At 38.8% G+C, this 26,392-nt stretch overlaps 1 long non-coding RNA gene across 1 annotated transcript in view; it reads left to right on the top strand.

Moving 5' to 3' along the window:
- LOC119262564 overlaps positions 1-25,503 on the top strand; it is a 31,662-nt gene extending 6,159 nt beyond the window's left edge. Inside the window, exons 2-3 of the long non-coding RNA XR_005129753.1 lie at positions 9,370-9,475; positions 25,281-25,503. This is a non-coding gene — a long non-coding RNA (uncharacterized LOC119262564). The remainder of the gene's footprint in view (positions 1-9,369; positions 9,476-25,280) is intronic.
- The last annotated feature ends 889 nt before the right edge of the window (positions 25,504-26,392 follow it).

The raw sequence follows: 26,392 nt of genomic DNA on the forward strand, positions 1-26,392 counted from the left end.
ATTTTCCTCATTCATTAGTTCTTCACAGTACTTCTTCCATCTACTCAACACTCTCTGTTCACTCACTAGTACATTTCCTTCTCTATCCTTTATCAGCCTAACCTGCTGTACATCCTTTCCAGCTCTAACTCTCTGTTTAGCCACACGATACAAGTCCTTTACTCCTTCTTTACTGTCCAGCCTCTCATACAGCTCATCATAGGCCTGAGCCTTTGCCTTTGCCACCATTCTTTTCGCTATGCGACTAGCCTCACAGTACTCCTGCCTACTTCCTTCATCTCTCTGGTTATCCCACTTTTTCTTAGCTGCCTTCTTCTTCTGAATACTCTCCTGGACTTCCTCATTCCACCACCAACTTTCCTTGTCTTCTTTCCTCTGACCAGACCTAACACCCAACACATTTTTGCCAGTTTCTCTCACCACCTTAGCTGTAGTTTCCTTCCTGTAGTCTCTTGTATGTCACCCTGTGTTCTTCCCTCTTCTGAAAATATGTGTTCACCACAGCCATTTCCATTCTCTTTGCAAAATCTACAACCATCTGACCTTCCACATTTCTGTCTTTCACACCATACATACCCAGCACCTCTTTATCCCCTCTGTTCCCTTCACCAACATGTCCATTGAAGTCTGCACCAATCACTAATCTCTCCTCTCTAGGGACACCATCTACCACTTCATCCATCTTATTCCAAGATTCCTCTTTCTCCTCTAACTGACAACCAACCTGTGGTGCATATGAACTGATCACATTCAAAATTACACCATCAACCTCAAACTTCAGGCTCATGATCCTGTCTGACACTCTCTTTACATCCAGAACACTTTTCACAAGCTGTTCCTTTAGGATTATCCCTACTCCATTTCTCTTCCTCTCTACACCATGATAGAACAGTTTGAATCCACCTCCAATGTTCCTAGCCTTGCTTCCTTTCCATCTGGTCTCCTGGACACACAGAATATCTACCTTCCTTCTCTCCATCATGTCTGCAAGCTCTCTGCCTTTACCAGTCATTGTCCCTATGTTCAGAGTCCCTACTCTAACCTCCACACTCCTGCCTTTCCTTCTCTCTCGCTGCCTTCTAACCCACCTTCCTCCTCTCCTCTTTGATGGTCTTCGACCTACAATAGTCCAATTTCCACTGGCACCCTGCTGGTCAACAGCACTGGAGGCGGTCATAGTTAACCCGAGCCTCGACCGATCCGGTATGGCAATCATATTTGTGATCCACATGATAGTTTTGGCATAAATTTTATGCCGGATGCCGTTCCTGTTCCTAACGCAACCCTCACCATTTATCCGGGCTTGGGACTGGCACCAGAAGTACACAAAGTACACCCCTAATGGCTGGTTTAAACATTCTAAAACATTCTAAATAGTTCTAATATCAGGGGGTCACTGTACATTTACTGTGTTGCAGTGTGATCTTTTTTTAACATGCTGTTAGTTTTTCCATTCATTTTTCTAGTTTGAGTTCCTAAAATACGGTACTTGAAAAAGTAAGTCGTTTATGTAATTTCATTCAAAACAGCCAGTAAGCCCTGTATTATTCACATGTAATGCATGCATTTAATTTGTTATACAGTACTGTGAAGCAGTGTTTGCCAACCTAATGTCTTCTATTTTTGCTAATTTGTCACATTTAAATGTTTCAGATCATCAAACTAATTGTAATCTAACACAAAGACAAAAACAAAGTAAGCACAAAAAGCAGCTTTTAAATGATCATTCCAATTATTAAAGAGAAAATTTTTCAAAACCTATATGTGAAAAAAAGTAAACCTAATAATTAAACCTAAACCTAATAATTAGCTGTGCTGTCCATGGCAGTAAGAACTGCAATCAAATGTTTGTGCTAAGTTACAATGAGTCCTTCAGATTACTGTGGAGATGTTTTGGTCCACTCTTCTTTGCAGAATGGTTTTAATTTAGCAACATTGGAAGGTGCTCGATCATGACCAGGGTAAGGTCTTGCCACAGCATCTCAATGAGATTCAAATCAGGACTTTGACTCTACCATCACCATGTTTCACTGTTGATATGATGTTCTTATGGTGGAATGTGGTGTTAGCTTTACACCATATGTAACAGGACCCATGTCTTCTTAAAGATCCACCTTTGAATCAGCAGTCTATTGAATATTATCCCAAAAGTCTTGGGGGTCATCTACATGCAAGATGAGCATTTGTGTTCATTTTGGTTAGCAGTGGTTTGCACCTTGCAACTCTCCAATGTATGCCATTTTTGCGCAGGTACTTTCTTAATGTACACCAATCTTATTTGAAGCAAATGAGGCCTTCAGTTCTTTAGATGTTTGTCTGGGTTCCTTTGTGACCTCCTGGATGAGTCGTCAGTGCCCTCTTGGTAAAAAAGAATTTGACCAGCCTCTCCTGGAAAGGTTCACCACTGTTCCAATTATTCTCCATTTCTGGATAAAGGTTCTGTTTTCTTAGATTCGGGAGTTCATGCAGTAATCATGCCTGAGTGTGGCTGGTGAAATTGAACCCAATGGTCAATAGATTTTGGTTAACTAGTTGATTTAGTACCTACATAGCTAATTACTTTTTCACATAGGACCAGGAATGATTTTTCACAGCACTGGATAGGCATGCACTAACAAATTAACAGAATTCAGTAACTGATCAAAGGTGTCTACTCTGTAAATAAATTCTGTAAAAAATGTGATGGCAAAAAATGACCAATGTATTTTATATGTATTTTTTTCATTAAGTTTGCAGACAAGTCTGTAAGTCCTTTAACAGAAAATCTTATTAACTGATTGACTGATAATGTCTGCCATTATTGACAACCCACAGATTTAGCAGTATCAATGAAAACATCACCGATAATGTGCCAGTGTTTTGTATGTTTTTTTCTGGGTTGTGGTATCACCAAGATTCAAACATGTATTAGTCATGTATTGAGGCACTGCAATTATACGTTTATCACAGCAAGACAAGCTGTACTCACTAATATGAACACAAAACACCATTATTGAGAACAAAAACAAAAAACATGTTGTAATATAAACTATATTTTCTATATGGTGGGACTAAGATTAAAAATAAGAAAAGAGGTAATTAAGAGAAAATAAAACCTAAAAAACCTCCACCCTTAGTGGTACAATAACAGGTTACATGAGGTAAAATGTCCATCATTATGAATGAAAAATAAAACAATTAATTACAATTAAATGTGTTTACTTTCTTATTTTAGCATTCACCACTTCCTATATCTGCCATTCTTCTCATTTTATGAGATATATTCGGTATTTATCAGTGAGGCTAAGTGGCCACTGTTAACTAACATTAATTAACTAACTTAGGTTGCTTCCAAAAAGAGTAAGCGAGAGAGGGGAGTGCATGAAAACAAAACAGAGTTACTTAAACACGATGCAAAGAAATGAAAAAAAGAGTCCACAGTTTGTTGGGACATAAGGGAGTTTGGATATTCTGATTTTGGTGTTTGTATTGGGTAGCGGGGTCACTGTGGTTGTAGTGGGCTGATGTAGACTAAAGTCTCACTTACCTGGGCACAGGTAAGCTACCCAGTGAGATGCAGAAACAGAAAAATTCAATTTAAATTGTATGGAGGAATAACCCATAAAAAGGCAAATATTTTACTTACTTGTATTAAGTTACTTTTGAGTCAACAGACTTTAATGATTTTTTTTTGTCCATGGCAAGCAATATTAAAATATAGATGAAGCAGAGAGATTAAGTTGAAAAACTCTTTAATTTCTTTAATGAACTGCCCAGCATTTTCTCTGATTCCCTCTGTTTCAGAACACATGACCTAGTCTGACTCTTCTAACATTAAACCTGTTGGTTGTGTAATGAGACAGCTGTGAATCAAGCAAAGGCTCATGGGTAGGCCTTGCAGGCCCCTCTTGGATGAGCAGAGAAAAAAAGGGCTGCTCATCTGGACAGAGAAAGTGAGCGAGAGAGAGAGAGAGAGAGAGAGAGAGAGAGAGAGGGAGAGCATGTGATTCGCTTTTCCTCTTCCTGCCCTCAGGGCCATAGAACTAAGCTTCTGTGCGTCATCATTTCCCATCATGCTTGTGGGTCTGGTTCACCTGTCAGCACTCACAGAGACAGAAGGAGACAGGAAGCAGCTGCCCCCCCACCCTCTACAAAGTTTTATTTTGCTCTTAAAGGAGTAGTCTGGTATGAAGTTGCTTCTTTAATATACATTGGAGCTACAAGACTAGCTAACAAGTATGGAAAACTACCAAAAGTATGGAAACTACTACAACAGAGTTTGTAGTAAGTGTAAAATTATATATACATACAGTTTCCACAATACTAACCAGTTACTGTGAGCTTCTGGTGCTTAGTAACATTGGCCATGCAAAACACTCCAGCAGCACTGCTGTGTCTGATCCACTCATACCAGTGCAGAACACACTAACACACCACAACCACAGTCAGTGTCACTGCTGAGAATGATCCACCTCCAAAATAATACCCTTGCTCTTTGGTGGTCCTTTGGGGGTCCTGACCATTGAAGAATAGGATGAAAGGGGGCTAACAGAGCATGCAAATAATTGTAGAACTACAAAATGTACCTGCATGATAAGTAAAACTTAAATGGAGTGAGATCCGGCTGTTGTGTTTTGTGGTGTGTGCTGATTCATAGTATACCCTCTTTATTACTTAGGGCTACATCACTGGTTACAGATGCTACCAAGTAGCCTGATGCTAAAAATAAAAGTTTATGAAAATGGTGAATTGTGTAAATATATTCTTTAGCCCATTCCATTAACATTCCTTTAATAATCTGAAGATCTGGAGTAAAGTAGTTGTCTTCTCACAGTGGAAGAATGGACAGAAATCCACATTTTTTTCAGATCACTTGATAGATAGGTTGCAAAGTTTTGTGGCAGTAATGGAGGGAACAGTAGATGTGTAACTCACTTCAGCATACACACTAACAATTCTTCTAAATGTCAGACGTAATAGAGGTTAAACAGCCTTATGGCACTTTTTTAAGCAGTCCTGCTGTTCATACTGCATTTTTCCTGCAGTGCAGTACTATTAAAAAAGGAACATGTTTTTTGCTACCAACCTGGCTGTCAGTGTCAAACAGACAGGTGTCAATCAAATGTGTTAAATCGTTTATCAGGATTAAATGTGCTTGAAAGATGAGGATCCATGCAGTCAGAAACGTTACAGCGCTCAGGATTCATTTGAGTGTACGAGGCATGTATGCTTATGTCAGATCTCCAGTCTCACAGGACAGCAGCAATAACCCAGCAACTCCACAACTCCCTCAGTGACGGGTCCCTCATCACTCACTACCATCAGAACACGTAGATCCCTCCAGCATGGGTGTGCATAATTGAGTTTAAAAGCACAGAAGGGCACAGGGCCTGTTTTGTGTATAAGAGAGGGATGAAAGAGTGGGACTGGGAGGAAGAGGGGGGGTTTGTTTGTGCATTTTATTCCAAAAGAACGCAGTAAATAGATGCCTGTGTATATTTTACTCTTTTTTTAAGGTTATGTGTTCAAAAGAATCCCAAACATGCCTGGGAGGTGTGTGATACAGAGCGTTTAATGCAGGCTTGGTGGCTGTATGATGATATCGGGAGTTATGTAACAGAGAGCTGAAACACTGAAAAACACAGGCTTGGCAGTGAGAGCTCTTGGGAGAGCAGGGCCAGCACTCTAGACATACCCAATACCTGTGGGAATGAGGCTCTGTTTGTGTAGCGTGACAACATGTCCATGGAAAGATCCCTGGACAGTGACAGGATCAGATGCTGAACTAAAACTTACATTCTGTACATTGCATTACATAAACACACTTTAGAATTAATTCAAGCAGAAAAATGATTTAATTGTGCAAACTGTGCAAATGTCAGAGACCTTCAATTTTTTTTTTGCTAGAACAAAACAGCCATTATGTACATTAAGTTATTAATTTTTCAGGAGACATTTCTGAAGAGATAATTCACTTGCATAATGAAAGGAATAAAAGAAAATAAGGAGGTTATAAATGATTAACAGATACAAAGATAATGGGACTCTTAACAACCATGCAAGAACTGGAAGACCACCCAAACTGTCACCATCAGATAAACAGCACTTAAAGCTTTCTTCAGTTCTTGCTTCCGATCTAAAACAATTCATGGGTGTTTCTGTCCATTCTTCCACTGTGAGAAGACAATTCAACACTGGGGGTCTGAAAGGACATGTCAAGAAGCTGCTACTGAGAAAATGAAAGGCAAAAAAATTGTTTGGAAATCAAACAAATAAGATGCTGGTGTTTTCAGAACGACAGCCTGACCACCTCAGAGTTCACACCTCCACATCATTGAATGTGTTTGGGATTACTTGGATTATGAGAAAAAGAAAATGGAACCAACTTCTAAGACTGAACTTTGGAGGTGTGAAAAAATATCCCTGCAGGTGTCTTTGAACAACTGAAAGCAAGTCTCCTTAAAAGGATGACATAATAAATGATCAATATTTTTATATCATATTTGATAATATTATTATCAATTTTATGTTCAATGTTATCAGTGTTATAATTTATACATTTATTACAGAAAGATATCACTGTTGTCAGAAGAAAAACCTTGTATCTCCAAAATGGTAACTTTATAGGAGAAGGAAAAAACCTACTTTAGTGTTAGTGTAAGTCAATGGAACCAGACATTTTTTAATTTTAAGTAATTTAGGGTCAATTGTTTTAGTCCATTCATCATGAAATTTGTACATAATATAAAAGGCAGCAGGCGTTTTTCAAATTATGTCAAAAACTGAAAAACGACAAAAATGGAGATATGAGGTTTTCTTCTGACACCAGCGAAATGTTTGTATTTTACATCAGGTGTTATTTTTTCAAAAACTCATTATATTCAAAATGCAAATGGATATATTGCAGTTTTTTCTGAAAGCATGAATAATGTGGATGACCATAATGTAATGTAATGACCATATTGACTAAATTAACTGCTTAAAACCCCATGGTTATTACCTACTGGCTTAGTATTCAGTAACAGCGACCTCAATGCAAACTGGTTGAGCTATTCTAAGGCTACAGAAATGTATAAACTTTGAGGCTGTTGGTGGGCCCTGGCCATTTAATGGGTTAAATAAATGAAGGGTCATCTTTAACTTTTGCGCAGGACTGTATGTGTAAATCTAACTATTATGAGTTCTAACTTTAACCTAGTGACTCATTCACAGTCCACGTGTCCAAGCTAAAATGACCAGGGCAAGTCACAAACACTGATTGTGTAACTGACGATGTTTATACAGCCTGAGTTTAGCCTGTAGTAAACATGAGGTGCGTAAACTCTCAGATTAAATATTCTCCCAGGCTGTGACGTGAGTTCAGGCTGGGATTGTCTGGCATGGGCTGATTGATTGACTGCTCAGAGTTAATATCAGTAGAGGGGTGGAGAAGAACTACCTCATCCCACTTCATGGAGTGTCAAGGTTCATCAAGGTTATTGTGCTCCAGCTGGACTGGACATATGGAAAGAACTGCCCTCTTTTCCCTTCTCCTGCCCCTATTATTTCATATGATAGCCTTTATTACAGCCTCCCAAAGTCATCATGAGTGTGAAGAAACACTTTTTCAACTCTATCTTCTACAGCTGCGTGCTACTGTTGTATATCATAAACAGTTTTGAAGCAGACTTAGAAAAGAACACGTAACATGTTGCCTGACTCACAATAGAAGTAACTGGGCAGAAATAACTGGGCAGTTGCTGAATTCCAGAAGCATTTGAAATGTGTGACTATAGAATAAATTTGACAAGCAACACAGGTCAATGATCAGGCAGGAGTCTGTAAGAGCTCCATTCCACTCCACCACTATTGCTAAAATAACTATTATTGATATTACTTGCCAGTGGAACACTAGTCCCATCTGTGTTTGAATTAATGACACAAATTAATATATAAATACCTTGAACTGATGATATCATGAAAGTATGTGTTTTGCATGCATTTTTATTGACGGTATTTAGCAGCATCCCAGTGGCCTCCATTTCAAGTGTGTTTTGAATCAACATGTTTCTTTCTTTTCTATGAACTATATCAAAATTATCTATGGCAACAACCATGTACTTCAGACCGAGGTTGAAAAATTATGACATATTTCTTATAGTCTCTTCTACATCATAGCTGAAAATCTGGAGGAGTAAAGGTCAACATTAAGTTCCTCTGCAGCACTCAAATCTTTTGTTATAAAGAAGCTGCCACAGCTAGTAAACATTGCTAGGGACCTATTATCCCACCTGAACTTGTAGAAACAACATCAAACTCTTGTAATTCCTGGTCTCTTGTGATTCAAATTTGAGTCTCAGGGATAAAAAAAGCTCTTCCTAGTGCCCCACCAATATTCGCCATGCAGTAAAATCCTCATTGGTATTCCAGAGTTTGTATTCAGGTTTTCTTCTCAGCATTTTTGACAACATTTTCATTGTCATGAGCTTTGCTGCTGGATATGCAGATGGAATAATGAGCTTTGTGGATTCCTCCGCTGAGGTTCATTAGACAAACTAAGTTTTGGCACATGCAGCTGTTTACCTTGCATCTCTGCTTCACGCCATGGGCTTTGGCATAACCATTTATGAGCAGTGCTGTATGAAGAGCAAGTCTGAGAATAAAGGATAAGGAAAAAACATGATCTATGGTGAAGAATCCAAACCCTAACTTTCTACTTAGTTTATTCATTTGCGCACAGGTACCAGACACCTAGCCAGCCCGTAAGACACTGGGCTGATGCAGTTTTATAGCAGGACTGATGTCAAGATTAGGCTCAGCCTATACATGACAAGTGACAGGTGAGAAAGACATGACCATGCAGGGATAAACAAGAATAGACGGAAGAATGTTCTAAATACAGTCACACACAATACAGAATATAATAACGTATAACACAACGCTAAACACATTACAGAGCAGTACATTTCTACATTCCCCCCTTAGAAAATACTCTAAAATGTATGCTCTCACAGTATAATCAACCTATCCTTTCCTCTTACAGAGAAATGTGGCCAGTATTTCCTCCTAAAGACGAATCTCTTTCCCTTCAGTTCATGCACAGGCAAATGGGGATATAAAGTGTTTCCATGTTCATTAGGAACATCTACGTTTGTGTAGTTTAGTCATAAAATACTTAAAGTCATTTGAGGCAAGAATAAATAACAATAGCTACTATTTTTATAGCTATGAACTATAAAGTTGTAATTAGTATTGCCAACTCGTGTACTGCCAGCCAACATTCCAGAAGCTATCAGCATTTGAATTACAACAGATGGCTCTATTTGACATCAGACATCTAACAATAGGCAATGACCAGTTATTGTCACTTATACCATCTACCATCATTTGCTGTTGTTCTCATGGTTTCAGAAGTGGAATGATCTGTACGTGAAGCTTCTGCAGAAATATTAGACATTGGGATCACATGAAAGCAGTGATACAAGGCATGACAAACAAACAACCATCACCTCCTAAGGTATGATTTTCTGCTCACAGAATGGATTTGATGTCAGTTCTTTGACCACCAATCAGGAACCCGTCTAATGTCCTGTTTCTTTGTTCCTGTCGCAGGTCTGCTCTGGCATGTTCTAAAAACAAAACACATAGACACAGCAGCAGTATCGTGTTCTTATTACACAAACCATGTCATATGCCCTTGTGTAAAGGTTTGGTTCAGCACTTGTAATGGATACATTCTTTCCCTACCTAACATGGGTCCTGGCCTCTGATGGGAGTTCTAGCCGCAAAGGGGATTAGGAAAATCTTCACTTTGAGGTTGACCCCCATGATCTAGACATCACAGTTCCTCCTCAGAGCATCTCTCAACCAGAGTCACCCATTCTGTCCTTGTGCTAGCCATCACTATCTGATGGTGGTACCCATTGTATCCATTTTTCCTTGTCATTTTAGAGCAGAGAATGTGGTAAGGATGACTTGATATGGACCTCCTCATTCTAGCCCTAACGGCTGAGTCTTATGCACCTTAACCTTTTGTCCTAAGACAATAGGGTGACCCCTCTCCTTTCTAAGTTCTTATGCAGCCAACACCTATCTCTGAGCAACAGCTTCAGATAAAGTCTGACAGTATTGCAGTAGAACTATGTCTGCAGCTTTCATAACAAGCCATAATCGTGGCATTTGCCATGACAAGACATCAGCTTTTAAAATATTTTTAGTAAGCACACGGGTGATCCGGCAGTCTACCCATAGCTAATTCTACATACTTTGTGACAGCCCACCCTGTGTGTCATCTGTCGTCATACTGGACCATCAGTGTTTACCCCAACATTAGCTTTTGGCAAAGGCGTTTTGCATACATACTTTGCGCAAAACTAGAAACCAGTCTTTCACAGTCATGATCAGCTGAATTATATTCCCATTGCATCAAATGACTGCAAATAACATTTACAGGTACCCATCCATCCATCCATCCATCCATCCATCCATCCATCCATCCATCCATCCATTTTCTAAGCCGTTTCTCCGTCAGGGTCGCGGGGGGATGCTGGAGCCTATCCCAGCAGTCTTCAGGCGGAAGGCAGGATACACCCTGGACAGGTCGCCAGTCCATCGCAGGGCAGACAGACAGACACAAACAGCCACTCACACACTCACACCTAGGGGCAATTTAGCATGTCCAATTGACCTGACGAACCCAGGCCCTCCTCGCTGTGAGGCGACAGCGCTACCCACCACGCCACCGTGCCGCCCCATTTACAGGTACCCTTTTTGATAACTAAATTAGGGCCACTTAAAATCAGCAAGCCTGTTAACCCACATTTGTGCTGTCACTGATACAATCTTGTACTGTAAGAGCAAAGAGAAAACTCAGTGTGGACATTTCAGTGAGAACATGATCCATAAAATAGGAACAACAGCTAAAACCAGATGAATAGTTTGTCTGGGTTGCTCTCAGGCAGGTAACATTCCAAGCATTATCATGTCGATTTTAGCAGAGTAATAAAACATAGACCTCTCTTTGTCACTATGAGTTTAAGTTAAACAGCTAGACACAAACCCTAGTGATGCTGAAACATACAGTGTGAATAGTAGTTCCATATTCGCTAGACCTAGGACACTGCATAACGCAGATTTAAGAGAGATGAAATGAAGAGAATGAAAGCTTCAACTGATTAACAGTTAGCTGAAACTCTGATTTTCTGTTTTAGTTAGATTGTATATTGGTTAAACAACTTTTCACATAAACCTCAATTCAAGTTTGTCAGTAACTGCACAAACCCACAAAAGATTGCAGCTGTGCTAATGTATCAGGTCATAAAATAACACATACTGTGGCACAACAGTCAGGTAAAATGGACTCCTGAGCCCGTAAAACCAGCTGTTCTAAATAGTGAACATAGGATTGATTAAGCTTTTTTTCTTATACTGCTTGTGTCCTAATGAATGTAGGTATTCTAACAAACCTAGCAAGTCATGTTCATGTTCCACTGCATTTTAGGAAGCTATCCAAAGAGCGTCCACATATAGGTGACGTTACCTGTCTAACCAAAGCCTCCACAACGTGTTGAATACCTGATAATTCTGCATTATTAATTTTATACTGCTTGAGATTCAGACAAGGAAAACTCAGTCAGGCTGACATGTTCAACCTTTAGTTAGTCACAATCTGCAAGAGATTTGGACCCATTCAGGCATAAGATCAGCGCTCTGGGCTTTTAAACACAATTTCAGTTGTATCTGAAACTCAACCCTGAGCTTTCCCAGTCACTGTATCAGACAAGGTTGTTCTAGACTTACTTTAAAGTGCAAAACTTTTCCTTACACTTATACTTCTACAGGCCTATTTTGCCTTGGAATCAGCATTAAGACATGCTCTGCAAGTTTGCTCTCTTCTTGTTTGCCAGAATGACATATTTAGCTTCGCATCTAGGGGCCATATTTTATCTGAATGAACAGGTACTTTCTTTTGATAGTATTCGTCCAAACTGGATGAGTCTATATGTTTATGTAACTATTCATCCACTCTGACAATGAAAACATCATCAGACCAATTAGGTGCCACCCTACCACCCCTCTGTGTGGTAGCTTTCTTACCTGCCATACAGGTACCACAATACAGGCCTAAACGCACTACTGCAGTCCTCTCCATTCCGTCAATGAGAGGTGGATAACCTACTGGTTTCAGGGTTTGCTTTGAAATGGGCACTCACCTATGGCATAGAGATGAGATGTCCAATCCAGGTCACGGCACCACTTGAAGAATCGAAATCCCTAACTTAACCAGGAGACCAGCTGTACGTCTGGAGAAGTGAAGTTTATTAGTTTGCGTGCAGGTACCAGACACCTAGCCAGCCCATAAGACAGATGCAGTTTTATAGCAGGACTGATGCCAAGATTAGGCTCAGCCTATACATGACAAGTGACGGGTGAGAAAGACATGACCATGCAGGGATAAACAAGAATAGACGGAAGAATGTTCTAAATACAATCATAGTGCAGGCACACACAATACTGAGTATAATTACTTGTAACGCAACACTAAACACATTACAGAGCAGTACATTTCTACAATGGTGATTTCACAATTGTATCATTTTTGACATATATTTCCTAAATTTCCTTTGGGATCTATCTATCTATCTATCTATCTATCTATCTATCTATCTATCTATCTATCTATCTATCTATCTATCTATCTATCTATCTATATCCTACATATGTGCCTTTAAGGTAGCTACTGTCTAGATATGTCCCATCCATCCATCCATCCATCCATCCATCCATCCATCCATCCATCCATCCATCCATTTTCTAAGCCGCTTCTCCCTCAGGGTCACGGGGAGATATGTCACATAGGAACATTAAATATTAAAGTCAAGAGTTATGTTTGTCGTTATATGATTATTGGAATGTAATTAATTACATAATTAATATATATAATATATATAATAATAAAATATATACATCTTTGGGGACATATGAGGGTTAAACATAACATGACATGTCAGGAAAAAGTTTTCTTACTTAAGTGTCATATTGCTCTATACTAAAGTTTAGAATGTTGCTGGTGCAGAGGCAGGTAAAAGCTGTATCACTCTAGTTTTGATAGCTTTCCTTTTCAGGAGCTAAAGTCATAGAGCAGAGGTCTGCGTTACACACACAGAAAAGAACGGTCACATTAATTGCCCCCATTTGGATGGGAATATACCAAAAGTGAAATTTAAGTTGGAGTTCCCCTTTTATTTGATATCTCTTGCTAACAGAGTCATCTGGGGCTTTGTGTGTGTTGACACCTTCCAGAAACATGTGCTTTACAGCTTTTGAGTAAAGATTAGCAGCTGCATGGACTTAGCAGAGGAACATACTCTGCCTAAACCCAAAACAGAGTCATTTCTCTGGCACCCTGCAGCTCTACACGGAACCACATCGTACTCCAATGAGCCAAAACTCTGTGGGGGTAAATCCCCCTTTAAAGCCATCCTAAGAATGTATGCTCAGCCTAAAATAATTACTGCCAAAATCCCACATCAACAAGTGTTCACAGACACAAAATTATAATTATATTTACACTGCGTAACCATTTCACTCTTCATAGCCTTCACATTGCATTCGTGCGTGTGTGTGAGAGTGTATGTGTGTGTGTATGTGTGTGTGTGTGTGTGTGTGTGTGTGTGTGTGTGTGTGTGTGTGTGTGTGTGTGCGCATATGTGTTTATTCAAGCTTGGGGATAAAATGTGACCTAATAAAGAGTTTAGATGCATTTCCTCTCTCTCTGTCACAAGGTAACGCCTGTGTGTTTTGGGTCTGCATCTGTTCCTGTCTGCTCCGCCCTGGTAGAAATTCAGCTTTAATTAACTTCATACTCAAAATATCTGCATTGCATTATTCAGATCTCTCTCTCTCTCTCTCTCTCTCTCTATATATATATATATATATATATATATATATATATATATATATCTCATACTCACACACACACACACACACACACACACACACACACACACACACACACACACACATTCTAATTTACAGGGGCTCAGCTACAGGCTGTAAATAGGCACAGATTGGGTGTGGGATAGAGGGAGGGCTATGGTGACCAAGCAACACTGATGACTGATTAGTGTATAATACATGCAGAGATCAGTACTGCCACAAGAAAACATTGTAACATCGTTCTACCAGTTAAATTTTACATCATTTAAAAACACCAACTGCACTTTACACTGTGCGAACATTTCATGACAAATGGATTAATAGAAATGTCCTGAAATTACGTACATATACAATACAATCTCTTTATAAAATCTAATGCAAAAACTTTCATGACCTCTTCATCACTTCTTTTCACAGTAGATAAAATGGAGGTCATTCAGTTGAACTGTGCAATTTTTTTCTTCAATAATTTGATGGAATGTATTTCAATGAAATGTACAATGAAAGAGATTAAAATCAGGAGCTAAAGTCATTTATTTTCTTTAAATGCAATTTTTGTCAGTTTTCAGTGAGACACCATTTTTTGCATTAAGATCATTTTATGTCAGCACGGCTGTCTCTGTGGAGAAGTGTGAATTGCGTCCCCCAGTTTTCACCCATCATCTATCTATCTATACATTCACATATTGGCTATTCATGCACAATCTTCATCACATCTCCCAAACTTGTGAAATTGTGTTGAACTGAACTAAATAAACAACGTAAGTCAGATTTCTTTCACTCTTAGAATGGTAAACATCTTTGGTGTATCTTTGGGAAGAAGAGAGGAATCTCTCTGACGCCACAAGATTGTTTCAGTCTGGAATCGGCTAAAATTTACTAGCGCAGAGGCTTTGGTGCTTCCTGTTGACCTTGTGATGGCCTCCTGTGTTCCCGTACTCTGTTATTTCACTCAGAGTTATCAGACTCTCTAAACAACACAGCTGAGGGCAGCACAAACCTATCCAACAAATCTGAAACTTTTAACCTTCTTTTTTAAACCTGATTCACAGACAAGATGGAATAAGTACTGAGTTTATACAGTGTCTGCAGTGAACAGTCCGAGTAACAAACATATACAACTTCTGAAAGGTTTCAGTCACAATAGAGTGAGTTTCAGTGTCTTTAACTGTTGTTTTAATGGTTTACAGTAGAGTGCTATTAGCCTTTCTTCAAGAAAACTAAAGAAAAACATATTCTTCCATCTACTCATCAGATAAAAAATAGAAAGACTTGGCATGTTCCATCTTCTTTTTTAAGTCTCCCAGTTCATCTTTCAGTCCAGAGATAAGTTTGAAATGATCAATAGCAGGATAAATATAATAAATATTTTACAAGGCGGTCAGCAGTCGTCTCCCAACTGCTAGACATGTTTAAAATGAGAAGTCTACCACCTGCAATGATTGACAGGTCTCCCTACAGATCAGATATCTGCCCATAATATCTGATCGTTAAAGTTCACGTTAGTGATTCTGGTCTGTTAAGGCCTTAGGAGCCTTGAACATCCATATTGCTATTTTTTAGTGGGTTTTGTATTCAGAACATTTAATGTGTGGGGAATAAGTACTGACTGGATATATTGAACTTCACTGAGTCAATGAAGGTAGTTCAGCTGTTATAATTAAAATAATCAGAAAAAATCTTTGAAATGATTCAAAGAAATGTGCACATCAGTACCAACACTATGGTATAAATAGCATTTACAGCCTAAATTATTGTAAACATAACATTTTCTTATATAATCTATCATTAGTGATACATTTAGAGACTTTGGCAAAGTCTCCTTCAACTCATAGAAATCCTATGGAATAGGTACCACATGCATTTCCACATCTGGCTTAGTAAAATGGGTAAAAATTATTCTGAGTGGTCCTTTGCAGATGATTAATAAACTCTTAACAGATTATCAGTAACATCAACAACATATCAGTGGCAGCAGTAGTGAATAATCTGAATACATAGATGTAAACATCTTAAAGTTGTTTTGTTGACACATTACTTACATTAGGAAGATGTGTTGTTAATATGTAATTTCCATTACACAAAACCTAACCTTACCCAGCCTTACCCAAACCCTAAGCCTAACACTGGCCCTAATCCTAACCCTGACCTTAACCTCAACCCAGAACCTAATCTTAAACTTCACATGTTTTTGACACGTTACTGAGAGTCCATTGAGTGTTTGTTTCATCTAAAAAGGACCACTCAAAATAAAGTGTCACGGTAAAAATTGTTTAGCATGTGGAATTAGAGCTTTTGTTGTGCTAGTGTCACTAGTCTCGCAACTAGAATGTCTGAGGACAACCATAAGAGATTATGAGTGAAATGTGATTGGACACGTAGGGGGCAAAGGTGCGCCCATCAACACCATCTTACACACAAGAAGACTCTGGTTAGCCCATGGATGTTACATAAGTGCCCCCAAAAAAACTCCAATTAAATACGTAGATTTGTTTTGCGTGTGCAGAGAACCCATTACATGCAGTACAAATAAATTATTACTTTTACTTTTTATTTTTAAAAATACATTATTTCTTGCAAGAGATAAACAGTTCTGTTAGCTAATGGTAGTAGTTCACTAACTAGTTTGATTTGCTTGTGTTATTGATTGTTTTCCAGATGGCAAAATCACCATGTATTTCTGATTGAGGACATTCAGAGTCAATTTATATGCATATTTGAATGAAATTTATCATTTTGGTAAATTTAATCCAACATCAATGCTGTGTTTGCTTACTTATCAGCCTTCTTAGATCATGTAGCTCATGTACTTATCAAAATAAATGCAAGAACAGCAAGGAGAAATCACACACACAGCCACTTATTGCTTTAAAGGGTGAGATACTTATATACACATATTAGGATAGAGGCAGGATATAGTAAAGACTGGAACTGGAGTCTCAGACACTCCCCTCCATAAATATCCCTTATAAAAAAGGAAGCCTTCACCTGCTGGCTATTAATGGCAGTGCCGCTGCTGCTGCTGTGAGTTCCTGTTCCGGCCCGCTCCAAATCAGCAGCTCGTTAATCTTTAGATGAATACATCACCCCCGTTCTGTCTGAGCCTGCACTGCTCTGAAGGGCTTTTTAAGGAACAATACTCCATCATCTCGCTCATCCTTAATTATTTGCACTGCTGCTCCAGCTGCTTTGTCACTGTTTGTCCGGAGGAATGTGTTGTAGCTGGTAATTAGTGGACAGAGAAGGCTTGTTTTGGTTTGTAGTAGGGTCTGAATAGCAGGAGTCTTTTTTTTCCTTTATTGCTTCCATATAAAGAACTACATTCCACACCATCATCCACTGCGTGCTCCACAGTTTCTTTTTATGCTCTCTGCTCCGCCTCTACAGTATGTAGCTAACATGAGGTAAACACACTGACATGCAGCAGACATCTGAAACGCGCTCTGGGCATAACAGCACCTTCAGCTCAAAGTGGGACAAACCACATGCATATATGAAATGCATACAGATGCACATATACATACCTAAACATACAGAGCAAAACCAACATATACTGAACTGATTCCATCGCTTCCCTAATGATTACAGCCATACATTTAGAATTCCACCAATTTTTCAACTTTTCTGCATAATTATATCATTAAAATGTAAACAGTTTCAAATGTAAACTTTCAGAGTGGTTTATTGTGAAATGCTCCATGCTAGAGACCCTTAGTCGGAATTGTTCACCGTTGTGGTGATGAGAGCTAGATATTTGAAGTGTTTAATTATTTTAACACAAAAAATGACTATTTTTACAAAGTGGGATTTCATTTAAACCTTTCCTGTTAGTAATACATTTCTAAATGCTGTTATTGCATTTATTTTGATATCTAAAGACTTTGAGCTAAGAAAGTGAAAAAAAAAAGATTTTTTATTCAATTTTCTACTGTTTAAGATGAAAATGCATAGTAATATAAGCCATGACAGTCACTTATAATCATTACTCTGGTTAAACAAATCTGTAATAAGTACTTACTGATCACTTACTTACATGTTCATTCTGAAAAAATCCAACAAGAGAAGAAGCCTTGTGGATATTGTTGTACATCATTTATAAAGTGAAAACATGGCAGCACAAAGAACCCTCTAGGAAGTGATACAATGATTTTACTATAACCAATGGGGTCATGCATGCAGTGTATCTCAGATTTAAATTTATTGACTTTTTGGGCCCAGTCTTTTGTGGGAAAGGTCTTGTTGGGTCCATGTGTTCCATGCATTTAAAAGCTCTCTCACAGAAAGATTTTACAGAAAATATTTATAAATGTGATAAATCCCTAGTGCCTGAGAGATTAATTTGAGATAGTTTTGAGATAAGCTTTTAGCCTTAGATGCTTTATCTTTATCAGGGCATTCTAAGGCAAACTGGTGTCCAAAGAAAACATATTTTCAGATTTACCACTATTTTACCATCGTCAGACTTACAAATAAAATCTCCAAAGACATGTGAAGGTTCACTGGCTATTTTGGATTGAAAATAAAATGGCTATATTGGACTTTATGACCCCAGTTCCTATATCATCTCCAGACCACTATGAAGAAAGGTAAACCTATCCAATCACTAATCCTAACAACCCAGTGTTCAAGATAGAGGAAGTGCAAGAAAAAAATAATAAAATGCAAAACCTAATTAAAACACTAGTAACTGTGTCATCCATTTATAGATCAAATAAAAGTTGGTGCATTTCAGCTTTCCTTTACTCACAGAATGAGACAGACTGGGGAACACTTTTTGATGTGTGCTGGAAAGTCTGCGCTCTGGGTGGTAGATTGAACCCCAGCCAAAAACCTCCCCAACCTCATTAGCCGGATTTCTGGGTTATTTGGACTGACAACAACAATGCGGTTTTGTCACCACATACTTTGATGATGACATGTTACCCTTGACATGGAGGAGGCCATTACTGAATTCTGCAATGAAGGGCAAGAGGGAAGATGGCAGGGAGATGAAATTAAGCCTGGCTCAGTTGACGAAATCAATCTCTCTGAAACTACAGCCCGTGCTTCTCTGCCTCACCTGCCTGGCAATGCTTCACTTTTTATGTTTCTGGAGCAGTCAGAGGTGAGATGTAGGGTAAATACAGGTCTAACAACATGCACACAACACTGTGCTGCTGCCTGCTCCTAATCTGAGATATCAGCATCGTTGATACAGATGAATTATGTTTAATCCCTTAAACTCTAAGTTTGTATGTGGGTCCACACTTAATTTCCCCACTCCCACAACTACATAACGTACATACTACATTCATTAAAGTTACTAAATAATGAATAGTAGTAATAAGTAATAAGGTTAAGAACTGTGTAATGATTCTGAGAGACTGTGAGATGCGTTTAGAATCACTGTGTGCGTTTACATGCACTTAATAATCCGATAACTCCAGAAAATCAGATGTTGTCAGTAATCTGATTAACGCATTTCTTGCACCTGAGTAAACAGAGGTCTGGGTCTACATGAGTCAGACAGAAATCAGGTTTCTGCTTTGCAACCAGCCAATAAACTCACCGAAGAAGACATGACGTAAATGTAATGCAAAACTCAAATTCATACCGTGGCTTTTTAAAAATAAAAATAAAAACACCTTGCCACTTTACCAGAAAATATGAACATACATCATCTAGAAGATGAAGAATATTTAAATCTTTAAATGCGATTACTGAGCTACAATCCAGCTCTCTTTATCAGATTTCTTAACTGTATTTCTAGACTTTATTCCCATCTAAGAAATCAGAATATGCTGTTTACATCATTTAAATAATCAGATAACTGCAGAAATCTGATTGTGATTGGATTATTGAGTGCATGTAGAAAACTCACTGTTTTGTTGTATATGTTTGTATGTAAAAGTTTGAACACCCCCTTATTTTAATGACCAGTTTCTATTTAATGTTAACATTAGTGTTAATATGATGTTTGTAAACTTCATTCATAAAAATACAAAATGTGCCATAACAAACGTATTTTCACTTATAAAGAAGAAGTGTAGTTTGATCAGTATTGCCCTAACTTTTGCATATGACGGTACACATATGAAATGATTCTAATATGATACTGGTACTCTGCAAAGTCCTGATTTACTATCAGAGCTGTGTATGATGCTATAGTAACTGAGAAAGCTGTTAAGAATGAAGTTAAAATGAAATTACTCTTCAAAATGCTTGATAAGAGAAAGGTGTTGATCAAGTCTCCAGACAGATTACTCAACAAGAAATGTAAGTTGATTTCTATCAACAGAGGACTGTTGTGAAATTTTCTTATTCTCAAAAACTGGAATTATTACTGTTATTGTTAGCATTATTGAATAAAATTAATAGCAAAAATCAACATAAATGATCACAAACTTTGCAACAGCAGTGTGTGTCTTCAGCTTTGATTAATGATCTCACATCCATCTAATCATCTTTAATGCTACCTATCAGTCAGTCACTCAGTCAACCACATGATCAAAGCTCTCACTATACATAAGTGTAAAAGTTGGAGAACCAGAGTAAATTAAATAAGCTTATGTGCTGGTGGGGGGTCTGCAGGGACTTTCCACCATAACAACAACTACATAGGATCAGCTCACAAGAGGCCTAAGCAGACAACAGCCGCACGCTGCAGTAGTGAATGTGTACATGTGCGTTAGAGGAATCTGAGCGATTTAGCTGCTGTCAGGACACAATAACCTGGTACGTGAGGAAGAAAGAAGCTTGCTGAATGGAAGGAAGGAGAGCGGAGTGGAGACAGGAAGACAATCAGACTGAGGAGGAGACGAGCCGCAGCGCTATCCTGACTATTCTTTCTCTTTCTCACAACACATACACAGGGGATTCTATATTTTATCTGGATGGTTTGTGTATGTGTTCATGTGTGGATACGGTTATGCACAGAGAAAGGGGGGAGTAAAAGAGACAGAAAGAAAGAGAAAGCTGTGTATGCATATGCATGAAATTGCATGTACTCTTCTCTGCCTGATGAAGGCTAACACTGAAACACATTGAAAGGTTAGGTCCATAGACGTGTTATAATAATGGCTTTTTAATTCATTGAAGAGTGTCATGGAGATGCTTTTGAACTCTGTTCAGGGCTGACTCTAGCCTTTTGGGGGCTGTAAGCAGAATTTTTTGGGATCCCCCATCTTGCTAGCTTACACAGTAAAATTAGAAACTAATTAATAAACAGTGACTACCACAAGCTGTTTAAATGCTTATGGACAAGGATTCATTTTTATTATTTTTTTTGTTTGGCTGTTCACAATATCTTTTAAATGTGACCTATATTTGATATTAGACTAAACAGATCAGCTCCTAAACTGACCGACATGCGCAAATGAACAATGCTTCACATTGCTTCACGTGGCTCATCCAGAGGTAAACAATCATAACTGCCAATGAACGCCAGTCACTCCCAGAGGGTTCAGTTTCATCTTTGCCAGCATCACTGGAGCTATCACCCACAATGTGTTCAACTTTGCTGTAAAAAGGGTGAGAATCTGGTGTGTAGAGTGTAAAATCTGGCTGTTCAGACTGAGTTGCATTGCTGCATATCGGATAAGTGTTTCAATACCACCATATGAAAGCTTCTCAAATCATAATTGAAAATGTCAAATTCAGTGCTTTTTTGCTGTTTGCACTGACATACAGATAATACACTGCTCAAAAAAATAAAGGGAACACTTAAACAACACAATATAACTCCAAGTAAATCAAACTTCTGTGAAATCAAACTGTCCACTTAGGAAGCAACACTGACTGACAATCAATTTCACAGCTGTTGTGCAAATGGAACAGAGAACAGGTGGAAATTATTGGCAATTAGCAAGACACGCTCAATAAAGGAGTGGTTCTGCAGGTGGGACCACAGACCACTTCTCAGTACCGATGCTTTCTGGCTAATGTTTTGGTCACTTTTGAATGTTGGTGGTGCTTTCACACTTGTGGTAGCACTCGTGGTAACAGACCCTACAACCCACACAAGTGGCTCAGGTAGTGCAGCTCATCCAGGATGGCACATCAATGCGAGCTGTGGCAAGAAGGTTTGCTGTGTCTGTCAGAGTAGTGTCCAGAGGCTGGAGGCGCTACCAGGAGACAGGCCAGTACACCAGGAGACGTGGAGGAGGCCGTAGGAGGGCAACAACCCAGCAGCAGGACCGCTACCTCCGCCTTTGTGCAAGGAGGAATAGGAGGAGCACTGCCAGAGCCCAGCAAAATGACCTCCAGCAGGCCACAAATGTGCATGTGTCTGCACAAACAGTTAGAAACCGACTCCATGAGGATGGTATGAGGGCCCGACGTCCACAGATGGGGGTTGTGCTCACAGCCCAACACCGTGCAGGACGCTTGGCATTTGACAGAGAACACCAGGATTGGCAAAGTCACCACTGGCACCCTGTGCTCTTCACAGATGAAAGCAGGTTCACACTGAGCACATATGACAGACGTGACAGAGTCTGGAGACACTGTGGAGAGCGATCTGCTGCCTGCAACATCCTTCTGCATGACCAGTTTGGCAGTGGGTCAGTAATGGTGTGGGGTGGCATTACTTTGGAAGGCCGCACAGCTCTCCATGTGCTCACCAGAGGTAGCCTGAATGCCATTAGGCACTGAGATGAGATCCTCAGACCCCTTGTGAGACCATATGCTGGTGTGGTTGGCCCTGGGTTCCTCCTAATGCAGGACAATGCTAGACCTCATGTGGCTGGAGTGTGTCAGCAGTTCCTGCATGATGAAGGCATTGAAGCTATGGACTGGCCCGCCCATTCCCCAGACCTTTAATTTTGTGTGTGGCTCCAAATACAGGCCTCCATTGATTAATAAATTAGATTTCCATTGATGATTTTTGTGTGATTTTGTTGTCAGCACATTCAACTTTGTACAGTATTCAATGAGAATATTTCATTCATTCAGATCTAGGATGTGTTATTTGAGTGTTCCCTTTATTTTTTTGAGCAGTGTACATCTGTGTCAAGTATGAAGGGAAAGGTTGGATTTGGGTCATTTTTACCTACTGTGTGAACAAAGCCTATGTCTCTTAATAGATAGAGCTGACACACCTATTCCATAGAGTACCTTCAGCAGGCATGTTTATTCCCTATCAGTAGCACGTTAAAAAATATTGCTTATTTGTAATGTTGTAAGGTTTATTGAAAATCTAATCTATTAAGCTGTAAGCTGCTGTATCAAAACTTTATACACTTTTTTTTATAAACACAATTTGAAACTGCCAGTTGCCCTTGACATTGTCTACATTTTTGAGTAAAATGGGCCAATGAAAATGATCCAAAATGACTTGGAATAGAATTGTGTACATTAATGTATATTAAAGTTATAGTTGTTCTTTTCCCTTCCTTTCCTTTTCTATACCTACATACTCTTTTATAAGACATGAGGTTTTGTTATGACAGCAATGAAATCTCCAATACATTTTTTATATTTGCATATACACAAGTCCTTCTCCCCTTTGCTATGACTTTCATTCTTTAACCCTTTATTGCAGAATGTTGCCTCATGGCAACAAACCCCTTTTCTTTACTTTACATTAACATTATACATATTTAATGACAATGACAGGATCAGCAATAAAGGGAACAGTGTGAGTAAGTCAATAAAAAGCATGGACATGGTCTTACTAACTCTTAGTGGACATTTTTAAAGGTCTTTTTTTAATATTCAGTATAATTTATGTGCTATGAGAACTTGCAAAAATATGTTTGTTGCCTAAAAGCAACATTGCATGACAGTGGAATGTATTTAGTCGGTCACAAGCCAGGTCTCACCACTTCAGGGAACATGGATGTATATCATTATATGATATATGAAATTGCTATCATAATGCATGTGGTAGAGGGTTAAAAATAGACCTCTAAATGATGCTTAACTTGAACATATGGTATCCTTCAATTGGTCTAGAATTTTACATCATTCTGGAGTTCTTTTGGGAACCAGAAGTAGTTCATCCAGTGCATCACTCCAGATACCTCCTTGTGGCACCTTTATTTTTGATAGTGTAAAGTGATTTTCTCACTTCCTTAATTGTATGTGTTCTCTGCTTGCCTTGGTCTTAATCCAGCCTCAACTTCTGCCCCCATCACACATTTACTTCCCCCTAAGTTTCCTCTCACTGTGCTCAGGGGATTTAAGTGTGACCGTCTTCTGATTTGTGAAGACATGCTTTTCAGCAGTCATGTCCACTCTTTGGCACCCATCACTGTAGAAGTGTTTTCTCAGCTCAGATTGTGTGGGCCAAGGTGTGTGCTTCTGTTCTCATGTGTGTTTCTTTGGCATTACGTCCAGACGTGACACCCTGCGGCCGCAGGTGTGTTTGTATTATGCAACCTTCCAGTGTCAACATCTCCCAGAGCCAGCCAGCCATTTTTAGGGACCTACTTGAATACATAAATGTGAGTGTGTGTGTGTGTGTGTGTGTGTGTGTGTGTGTGTGTGTGTGTGTGTGTGTGTGTGTGTGTGTGTGTGTGCAGGTGTAAAAGTTGGACAGCGGCAGTGTTCTTAGAAAATACTGAGGTTATATACTTGCTGCAACCTACCAATTATTTCAATGAGTAATCAAGTAATCATTTTTTAAGGGTACTTTTTGAATAACATTTAAAGACTTTTCAATAGGAGAGGGAAAATCATCACATAAGATCAAGCTATATTTCTAATTTTAAAAATGATCAGTAGGAGAATTTCATATATGCATTTTCATGCCAGCTAATCATTGCCAATTCACCAAGAAGGTACATTTGGTGATTAAAAAAAGAAAAAAAGTTTGAGTTTAATTGATTAAAGTGACAGCACTAGTGGTCAATATCTTCCAAATTATTATGATATTTTTAATATCATTGCTGTCCAAAAAAAAAAAAAAAAAAAAACAGAAAAAAACAAACACACAAAACAAAAAAACATCAACCAAAAAACAAAAATGAAAAACATGTATCTGCAAAATAGTACTTTGAGCATATCTGGAGCATCGGTCTATTCATCATGAAGTTTTGAAATTAATGTAAAGGACAGCTGTTGAGCTCAAGTGATGAAGTAACCAATAGAAAGGCTCTAAAATGGAGATTATTTTTTATATGGGAAGACATAAATATAAGTGCCAGAGTGACTGGAAGGATGGGTGCAGTAGGATCTAAATTGAGGCCCGGTGGTGTCTCATGGGCATTCTCTATCTATTTTGTGTGTGTGTTTACAAAGACAGAGAGTGAGAGAGAGAGAGAGAGAGGAGACAGTTGAGGAGCAGCTCTAGGCCTAGCATACAGCCATGCAACTCCTGTGCTGACAGATGGAGTGTGTGTTTGTGAGTGTTGGCAGGCTCCACTGATGCAAAAATGTGTGTATATGTGTGTTTGTGTGTGCAGGGAGGAGTGGACATGTCAAAGCAACGCATGGCAACGGGCACACAGGCAAAAATCTCACTGACAGCGCCCAGCCTTTATTGAAGGTCACTTGGAAAACATGAGTCGAGTAGAAACGAGGTCAGAGCCAACAGATAGAAGCCACCAGGCCACACAGTCAACAGAGCGGCAGTGGAGAAGACAGGAAAGACAGGTGGACACAGTAAACCCGCTGCAACTGTCTAGAGTGAATGCAGGACAGTAGCTGAATGACCTCATTTTTTCCTGAGAACAAGCTAATTGTATTTGTTTTTTTAAGATCTCCTGGTATTTGTGTCATTATCACATGATATCAAATGTTGTTTTCCTGAGAAAACAGGCTAATTTTCTCAAGATATTAGATAACAAACTTTGTTTTTCTATGACATAATTCATTTGAGATTTTGCAAAAATAACATTTTCCTAAAATAATGAATGGAATTTGTAGAGGCCAACTGTGATGTACCGGTAACATTTCATAACCCTACGGCTAGAAACATGCCCTGAACACTAACTGAAGATAAGCCTACTTCTATGTGTGCGTTATTTTATTAGTTCTGGTTATGTCAAGAATTCAAGAGACTTTTTAAGTGTTCATTAGTATGTACTAATTAAGCCTTATTATGCCAAAAAACTGTCAAATAACTGGCTGCTCCTGAGCATGGGATTAAGTAGGCTTTTATTTGCGTGTTGTACATTATAATCTTCTTCACATCATTTATTGATATGAAGACATCCCAGCAAGTGCTTCGCTAAGACAGCCTGATGAAACTCAGTGTGACAGGTTAGGTGGTGACTAGGAGCACAATCCAGACTCCATGTTGAAGAAAGGTTTTACATATTAGCTTCGTTTCATAACAGATTTGACATTGTTTGTTAATGCAGAAGTAAACATAATAGTGTTAAACTTCTGGTTGTGTTGTAAACAATAGCTAGGACTACTGTCCAGAATAATTGCTGCTAAATGCACCAATATTTCAATCAAACAGCCTTACCACTCGATCAAGATGAAAAAATGTTTAGTTTTAGTAGAAAGACAGCTTATTTTGCCACATGGTGTTTATTTTAAAGTTTTCGAACATGAAGTCATGCCAAAC

Source organism: Pygocentrus nattereri, chromosome 27 (assembly GCF_015220715.1).
Source record: "Pygocentrus nattereri isolate fPygNat1 chromosome 27, fPygNat1.pri, whole genome shotgun sequence".
NCBI lineage: Eukaryota > Metazoa > Chordata > Actinopteri > Characiformes > Serrasalmidae > Pygocentrus > Pygocentrus nattereri.